A 9098-nucleotide genomic window follows, 5' to 3' on the forward strand; every position below is an offset into this window, starting at 1 on the left:
TAGGAGTGCTGTCCTGCAGTGGTCCCCAGGATCCCTTTGGGTCTCTCTTTACAGAGCCTGTGAGTAGCTGCCATTTGGGGCGGTCCCAGCCTTGGCTTTTCCCGGGCTCAGATCGACCCCGCAGCGGCCTGAACATGGGTACCCCAGCCTCTTCTCTCTCAAGGGTTCTCGGGAACCGCGGTCAGGCTCTAACACCTCAGCCAGCAGCCAGGGGACAGCAAGGGGACTCTCAGGTCAGGGAGGGACAGCAGCACCAGATTTCCCACCACATGCGAGCCAACATAGCAGAGGTCCTGGACAAAATCATTCCATTTGTCTTAAAGTAATTTGATCAACATGTAGATGAAATAGTCTCTACGGAAAAAATTAATAAATTGTTAGGCTTCCTTCCATTTATTTTGTGGCTTAGAGATGTTTTTATTTCTAATGAGGGCAAGGAAGGGGGTAAGTGGAAGCACCATAATCTTTTTAGTGCTTAGAGTCTGTAAAGGTCTAATCACCAGGCCCAATGGGGGACATGTCATCTGTGCTTGGTCCCTTCACAGTCTCAAGCCTCTGCTTCAAAAGAGTCCTGCTCTAGGTGGTCGAGCTGATACTAATGAGGAATATGGAAAAGCCCTACACTGGAAAGGAAGCCAGGGGGCCCAAACCAAACTGTGGAAATCCCATCTGTCAATGACCAGATTTAGCTCCTACTTTGATACCACATTAGAGAAGAGCAGAGAAGACCTTTCCCTCATTTACTGCCCATCCTCTAGAGAACTTCCAGAAGCTGCGCAGCCCAACCACGCTTTGCATTCTTTCTGGTAACGGATGCCTGTATCTTCATTTCTCCTTGAGGTTAGGGCTCAGCCCAGATGCTGAGTCAGCACCCTCCGTCCACAAGCCACGGTGACTGGGTCAGAGAAGAAGCCATGACTCACGTCAGGTCAATCCCAAGCAACCCCAGCCAGTTCTGTTCCAGACTTGGGAACCACTCTCTCTTCCACTTCTGATGTGGCCTGAATATGGCGCCCACCCAGAGAGGCGCCAAGCAGAGAGGCGGCTCCAAGGGACATTGGGTGATCTCTGAATCCAGCTGTGCCTCTCCTTCCAGACTTTGAAATTCCACAAGCAACAAGTTCTCGTCTTGTGTGTAAGCAAAAAGCAAGTCACTTAGGCTTAAATTTGGGCCATCTGATACCAAAAGAGCACTTCAAGAGGAGCTATGTTCTTGCCACACTAGATCCTAGTTCCTGGGGCTGGACTTGGTCGATTCATATTCCTATGCTGTCCACTCCCATGGCCTAGAGCAGGGGGTTTCAGAGCAGGGGGCTAACTGCACCAAGGGAGGGAGGCCTGTCACACATTGTGTGGGGGGGGTGGGGAGCATTTTTGGTTTACAATGATTAGGGAACCCAAGAGGCATTCCTGGTGGGAGCCTGCCACACCAGACATCCTGCAGTGTGTGGCAGGGATAAGGCCTTGATCCAGTGCAGAACTTTTACCAAGAGCTGTTCCTGTTCTTGGTGAAGAACTGCTCTTCATTTTGCAAATCCACATCAAAGATGGCCACCCCAGCAGTGAAATCAAGTTGCACACATGGGTCGGTCGTGTGGCAGTGGCCGCCTTCAGGCCACGAGCTTTGGATTTCTTTCAATGTCTCCTTGTGTAGCCTCCCCCAGTCCTTACATATGGAAACAGATTATTTTTTTTAAATAAGTGGCTTTCCTTTGATTTTTCCTTTTATTACAATTAGGGCATTATAATGATTATTTTAAAATCATGGGGGTAAGTAGGTTATATTATCTGGAAATTTCATTTTAGGACACGAAGGAGGATATTACAAAATATGTGAGTCGAGGGGGTGTCTGGAAATATGGATACTCGCCACTCAGGGCAGTGGGGCCGCCTCAACGGGGAGCCCCCCTAAGGGGGGGCAGTTCTTCACCAGTCCGTTCCTCCCAGCAGCCTAGCCTCTGCGGCCTGCATTATCGGCAGCCTCTACCCTATAAGGACATGTGAGGCCTGAGTAAGCAGAGAAAATGAATGGGCTCTTCCGGCTGGTGCCTGCTGCTCTCCCAGATTCCCGGAGTGAGTGAGTGGGAGCTGTGGAGGCCTGGGAGCCAAGCAGCCCCCCAGGAGAGAGCCCCTCCCAGAGCTTGGCCTCCACTCCGCCCTTGGCCCTTGGAGCCCCTGATGAGAGGATCCAGAACCAGCCAGCCTTCCAAGTGCAAGTAAAGAACATTGGCTGTCTACAACCCCTGTTACTTTCCTCCAGACAGGTACACACACATTTCCATGACACAGATGGTTCCAGAAAATGTGACGACAGACTAGAGTCCTGAGGGTTCTTGAGGCCAAGATGGTGGGGTGGAGGGTTGAGTCAGGGAGGGAAGTCTGTCCCTGTCTTGGCTCCTTCCCCAGACCTGTGTCCTGGGTTTGGGGCTATGAGTGGACATGCCAAGAGGTCTGCTTAGGAAGCTGTGTAGCCACAGCTGGCCTGGGCTGAGAGCTGGCCTTCTAAAGACCTGTACAGCTTAGACTCGAGGAGTTTTGGGATCCAGCACAAGGTACGCTTCAGGGACACACTGCCATAGTGCTCCTCCACCCCTGGATTCAGTGGTGGGCCAGCCAGAACCCCCACCTTCCCAGAGGGACGGCCACCCCCCCAGGCCCTGGCACTCCATTGGCACTTCTGGGCCAGCTCCAGGAAGAAGGCTGAGGAGGACCTGCCTCTGTACCTCCTTCTCCAGCTGTTCTTGGAAGCAAAAATGACTACTGCCCAGCCTTGTGGTTGTTCTTCCACGGAGGGATCCTCACAGGCAGGCTGAAGGGGAAAACCGAGGCCCTGGACAGGGTGGTGATTGCCCAATCCCACTGTGCGTGGAAGCCCAGGTCCAGATCACATCGAAGTAAGCTGGGGTTCCAGCAGTCAGCTGGGCTACCCTCCCCCTCCGCTCCCTGTTACGCTCCCCCAAAACGGATTGTCCTGAGCCTAGCCCTGCAGCCACCAGAGAAATGGGGATCTGTGGCTCTTTGCTGGACCCCCTCTAGGTACGCCTTGACCTTGGGTCAAGACAGGACAGACATGACAGGCAGGGTCCGACTGCCAGGTCCGACTGGGACCTGCTCTAGGCCGAGTGCTGAGGACAGGCTGTGCAGGCCCGCTGACCTCGAGGTAAGCTGGTCAGTGTGACTGGATGGGCAGAGCACACACTGTGGCCTGCTGGGCCCCTGAGAGCCTGGGCTGAGGACAGGGTCCTGGAACCTCTGTCTCCCTCAGTGCCAGGCATGGAGGAGGTCAAAGAACAGTGTGGGACCATATGGACTGGGGTGGGGGAGGGCACAACAGAGACAGCTAAGAGACCACAGAGCTCCCCCACCTCCAGGGCAGCCAGGTCCTTGAGTGGCACCTGCCTCCTGATGCTCCCTACTGCCAGGACACCACCAAGCCCACCACCACGCCAAGCCTTCCCTGGACACCACCGCATGGGTCCATGCCCTGGCTGCTCCTCGGACCTCCACCAAAGTGCTCAGTGCCAGAAGTGCTGCCGGGCAAACAGGCCGGCCCAGGGACATCAGTGGATCCTTCTCCTTGGGCTCCAGCAACCAGGCCCTCTGGTCCCCGCCCCCCAACTCTGTGCCCAACCCTAAAGAGAGCTCAGCTTCCCTTTAAGTGCCCCACCTGCAAACACCCCTCAGAGAAGTGTGCGAGTGGCACAAGGGTCTCCAGGGGCTAGATTAGACGTGACCTCAGATCTCCCAGCACTTGAGGCCACAGCAGCTCCAACAGGAGAGAGACTCATTTCCTGCTGCTGCTCAGGTCTGTGGCTGGGCCGCACAGGGCTGGCCTGGGGCACACACACAGGGCCCCCATCTTCCTTCTCTCTTACTGTGCTGTGTACTGGACTGAATCATGTCCCCCACAAAATTCATGTCCCCCCAGGAGCTCAGAATGTAACCTTCTCTGGAAATAGGATCCTTGCGGAGGTAACCAAGACGAGGTCAAACTGTAGCAGGGGGAGGCCTTCGACCCAAGGGTGTCCCTATGAGCCACGCCAGCCAAGGGTGGCCCACAGCCACCCGAAGCTAGGAAACAGTTTCCAGAAGGAACCAACCCTGCCGATCCCTTGATTTCAGACCACTGGCTTCCTGGACCGTGAGAAAATACACTACTGTTTTCAGCTGCCCAGTCTGTGCTCATTTGTCATGCTGGCCCCACCAGACTAACATGGCTCCAATGTAGAGTCCTTGCCAGGTTCACATTAAGGTCCCACATGGTTATCCTGAGCCTCAAACAATCCCTCTGCATTCCCGCCATCAGGAAGGAGGAAGGAAGGAGGAAACAAAGAAGATACAACTTTCTGCTGACTGATGCATCCCAGATGCTGGTCGCACGGTTTCTTTATTTTATTTTATTTTTTTTGGTTGCACAGTTTCTGCTCTCCCGTCAGCGGTAGTTGAAACCCGTAGCAACACGTGGTCAACTCAAAATGCTTGCTTTTATCACAGTGGGAAAAGGGGAGAAGGGTCATCGCTTATTCCACCATAAACAACCTGCCTCCATTTGCCTCCATTAGATGTTTTGGCCCCCAGATGCCCTGCTGATAGGGCCAGCGTCACCGTCCTTTCCAAGAGTGGCACCCCCACCCTGCGGGCTCCCTCCCTGCCTGGCTCCAAATCCCCTTCTCTGCCAGGGTACCTGAGCTCAGCCATCCCTTGAACAGACCAGCTCACACCCATCTCGATGCTCAGAGACAAAGGTCCTGGGGCCAGCACCCAGATTCCTGGGAAGGCAGACTACTGAGACCCAGGGCTCCTGTCTGCTCCTCACCCAATGGGCACCCTGAAGGACTTATCCAAGCATTTCTTCCAAACGAGTCCAGTGCTCAGCCTACCAGAAAACCTGGAGAAAGAAATTTCCTTCAAATCCGTACAAATGGGATCGCGTCATCTTTCCAGCCTGGCTGTGGTCGGGTGGAGGTCACTGCTCACGAAACCTGGCCGTGAAACCTCCAAATTCAGAGTATCTCCCCCTCCTTGTCACCAGCCAGTAGGCCCAGGGTATGGAAGCGCTGCTTCCTCAGCCCACTGGAGGCTTCAGAGTGGGTAGACCAAAGTGTCCCTTGACAGCAGGAAGTCCCCCTCCCAAGGACTTCCTTCACTCTCTGTGTTTTTCACGTGGTCCCGTTGACTCCAGAGCCCCCACTTGGCAGTCCCAGGAAGCTCTGGCTCCAAGACTCTGGGACTCTGGTGTCGGAAGCCTCTCAGAGCTGGGATGTGCTGTACCCTACAGCTGGCGGAACGGGAAGGCGGCTGCCGAGTGTCACCTGTGAAGTGGACAGCACAGTCTTGATGTGTTTAGTCTCAACGGCTGGGATGCTGGGGGCCCAGAGGGCGGCTGTCCAGTCCTCAGGCACTGTCAAGTACCGCAGTGGTGCACCCAGCGCTCTGGAGTCAGGCTCCTGGAGCTACCTCTGTCGGCTCTGCCCTGGGCACTCGGGTGGGCCATAGTTGCCTGAGCCCAAGGGATGGACTAGGTTCATATCACTTTTCCTGGGCAGCTTTTCAGCCCCAAGGGGCTGCAAATACTCAGGGGGAAGGGGTGACTTAACTCTATTTGCCAGAAACTTCTGAGCCCAAACCAGATGCTGCTTTGCTGCACAATACTCCAATTCTCTGCCTACTCTGACACTCCCCCACACACTCCATCCCAGGCTCTTAGCAGTCACTCCTGGGATCTGGTCCAGGCCTGGAGTCAGAGAACCAGGCCACTCCCCAGGGGGGTCACAGAGCTGGAACCTGGGGCATGTGTCTGTGCCCCTCACCTCTCTCCTTCCTGGAGAGTTCCCCCTCAAGGGCAGGCAGGGAGGCTTGGGATTAAGCCACCACCTCCCAGGGAGACTGTGTGAGCCCAGATTTTCCTTGCAAGTAAAGTGATCAGCGTGAACATGCTCAGCAAACAAGGAGCCTTGACCCTATACACACAGGGGTATTTTAGAAAACCAAAGGCAGAGTGAGCCACCCTGGGAGGACTGGAAGCAGACACTCAGGGTCCCCAGACTCAAGGGAGAGCCCTGGAGAGCCCTTCGTTCTACACAGACCACCCATTTCAGGCCTGGCGGCAGAAAGAACTGACTTCCAGTCTCTCCCACACAGAGCCAAAGGCAAGAGGCCGGAGAAGGGGGACATGGGCAGCGCTCAAGGTATTCTTTGCTGGAATCCTCCTTCCAGCTTCCAGCCAGGCCAGCTCCTCCCCTGACTTACCTGTGATGGGAGCCAACAAAGGCCTTTTGGCTTAAGCTGTTGGTTCTAGTATTTTACCTTTTTTTTTTTTTTTTAAGTTAGCTCAACACCCAACCTAGGGCTCAAACTCAGGACCCCAAGAGTCCCAGGCTCTACCCACTGAGCCAGCCAGGTGCCCCTTCCCTAAGCTGTTTTGGGAGGCATTCCTGTGACTGGACTTAAAGGAGTCTTGGTCTGACTCTATAGGGAGTGGAGGTAGAAGGGGGAGGGAGAGAGCTGGCAGTGACCGGGGAGCTGCCACCGAGGCCCGCCTGGCTCTGGGCAGGGACAGTTCCAGGCTTGGCCAGGAGCGGGGACCGGGGATGGTGTTGGGAAGGTGGCCCGGGCTGCTGATGGGGGGAAGGGAGCGATGCCCCATTGGTATGATTTCTGGGAACATCTGTGCTCTCTGACCGCCGCTGCGCTGGCACAGCCCGAGTCCGGGTTCCTGGAAGTGACCGCCCAAGGTGGGGCGGCGGGGCGGGGTCCGCCGGGAGCCTGGCAGCCTTCCGGTCTGGGTGGGTTGGTTACTCCCTCACTGCTCCGCCCAGCTGAGCTCTAGCTGACCCCATCCTTCCCCGAGCCTGCGGTGGGCGGAAGGGAGGGGGTTGCGCGCTCTTCCCACCCCCTGCGCTCCCCGCTGGCGCCCTGTGGGGGGGGGGGGGGGCGCCCACCCTAGTCCTCAGCATGGCAGAGCCCTACGCTGGCCCAACGCAGCTGATTCAGCAGGTCTGGGTGAGGCCCTAGAATGTGCATTTCTTACAAGTTTCCAGGGGAAAGCTGCTGAGGCCACCCTGGAGACCACACTTGGAAAGCCAGTGGCCAGGCCTTCCAGAGTCTCTCTTTGCCCCACTTAGCTTCACATTTGGCTTCATGGGTCTGTTAACAGTGAAACAGGCTTCATCCCTGGGCCAGAAAGAAGTTCTACATCCTGCCCCTAACCTCATGAACACTCACTAATGATGAGAAGGAAAAGGGGGGAGATCTAATGTTACTACGTGCACTTTCCATCATTGGGAATTATTTTTATTAAGATTAATATTATTTTTATTAAGATTAATCAACTCTGTATTTACTAACCCAGTTACAGCAGTCTCATTCTCCTTTCTGTCTGCCAGAGGTCTCACCAGGAGGGCAACAATCACTGGGTAAAGCTGGATACAGGGGACCCCTAGTGCTTAGGCTAAGACAACGTGAGGCCAGGACCTGCTTACAGGCTCACAGGAATTCCTTCTGCAGCATCCTGTCCACAAGCCAGGGACAGCCACATCCCTAAAGACATTCTTTGTGTGCCTGGTCCTCAAAATGTGTCCACCGCCATGAAGCCACTCAAATGTGGCCACTTTAGAATTGGCTCTTCTGGGCTCACAGCATATGCCACACTACAGGTATTTTTAAGCCATCTTAGAAGCTAGCAATATTCCTCACTAAAAACCCTGGAGTCCCACCAGTCTTTTGTAGTGGTATATTTGCTTTGGAAAGACCTTGGTTCCATAGGGCACTTGGCTGGCTCAGCTGGTAGAGCACCTGACTTTTGATCTTGGGATTATGAGTTCAAGCCCATGTTGGGTACAGAACCTACTCAAAATAAAAAATTTAAAAAATTTTAAAAAAATAAATGTTTTGGTTCCAGAGTTGTTCTTCTGGAAGTCCATTTTAAGGCCTGGGTCTTTTTTGACAACTTCATCGAGGCCACAGAACAACTGTGGGCTGTGATGTGACTCCCATCTCGGGATAGGGCAAGGAAGGATGGCACTGGCAGCCAAGATGGGCTCCAAGACCCTGGCCTCCAGCACTTTCAGGCCTCCCCTGCTTTTCTGCTCAGTGACAGCTCCCTTGGGGGATGGGTATTCCCACCCGGGGAATTCTCTCTTTCAACAAAATCGACCAAAATCAGACCAAAATCCAGTCCTTCCACCTCTGCATGGACTCTGAGTTAGGAAGTCAGATGGATCTGAATCCCCCACACATCATGAGATTTGGACAGTGAGCAAAACCCAGCTTTCCTAGAAGGACTTAGTGTGTGTATGTGTATGTGTCTAGGCAGCATCTTGCAGCAGTTCCTCTTCTGATTTGTGCCTGGCACTTCAGTGTGTTTCTCTTCTGACCTGCTGATTACAGCCAGGCCCTGTGCTTGCTCAGATAAAAGCTCTTGCTCTGAATTCCCCCGTAGGAGCTTCGAGGTCAGCTCAGTGCAGCTGGCCGCCAACTTTGTCTGAGTGTGTCCCAGCCTAAAGGGCTGCACCCTCGCGTCCAACCCATTTTGGGCTGGGTTTTCACACTATTCTTTGTGTGTGGTCTCGGCTCTTTGCCCCTCAGTAGAAACAGTGACCAGGTGGTTGCCTGCCACAGCTGCAAGGATGACTTCATTTGAGAGCTGTGTCACTTTTGGATCAGCTTCCCCAGGCCAGGGCAACAAAAGCAAAAATAAACAGACGGAACTACTTCAAACTAAAAAGCTTCTGCACCGCAAGGGAAACCATTAACAAAACAAAAAGGGTATCGGAATGGGAGAAGATACTTACAAGTTTGACAAGGTGGGGATATTCAAAAAATATAAAGAACTTCTGCAACTCAATAATAAGAAGGCTAACAACCCTATTTAAAAATGGGCAAATGGGGCGCCTGGGTGGCTCAGTGAGTTAAAGCCTATGCCTTTGGCTCAGGTCATGATCCCAGGGTCTTGGGACTGAGCCTCACATAGGCTCTCTGCTCAGCAGGGAGCCTGCTTCCCCTTCTCTCTCTCTGCCTGCCTCTCTGCCTACTTGTGATCTCTGTCGGTCAAATAAATAAATAAAAATTAAAAAAAAAAGGGGGGGGGCAGGGGGGGG

The sequence above is a fragment of the Mustela nigripes genome, chromosome 3, assembly GCF_022355385.1.
Source record: "Mustela nigripes isolate SB6536 chromosome 3, MUSNIG.SB6536, whole genome shotgun sequence".
NCBI lineage: Eukaryota > Metazoa > Chordata > Mammalia > Carnivora > Mustelidae > Mustela > Mustela nigripes.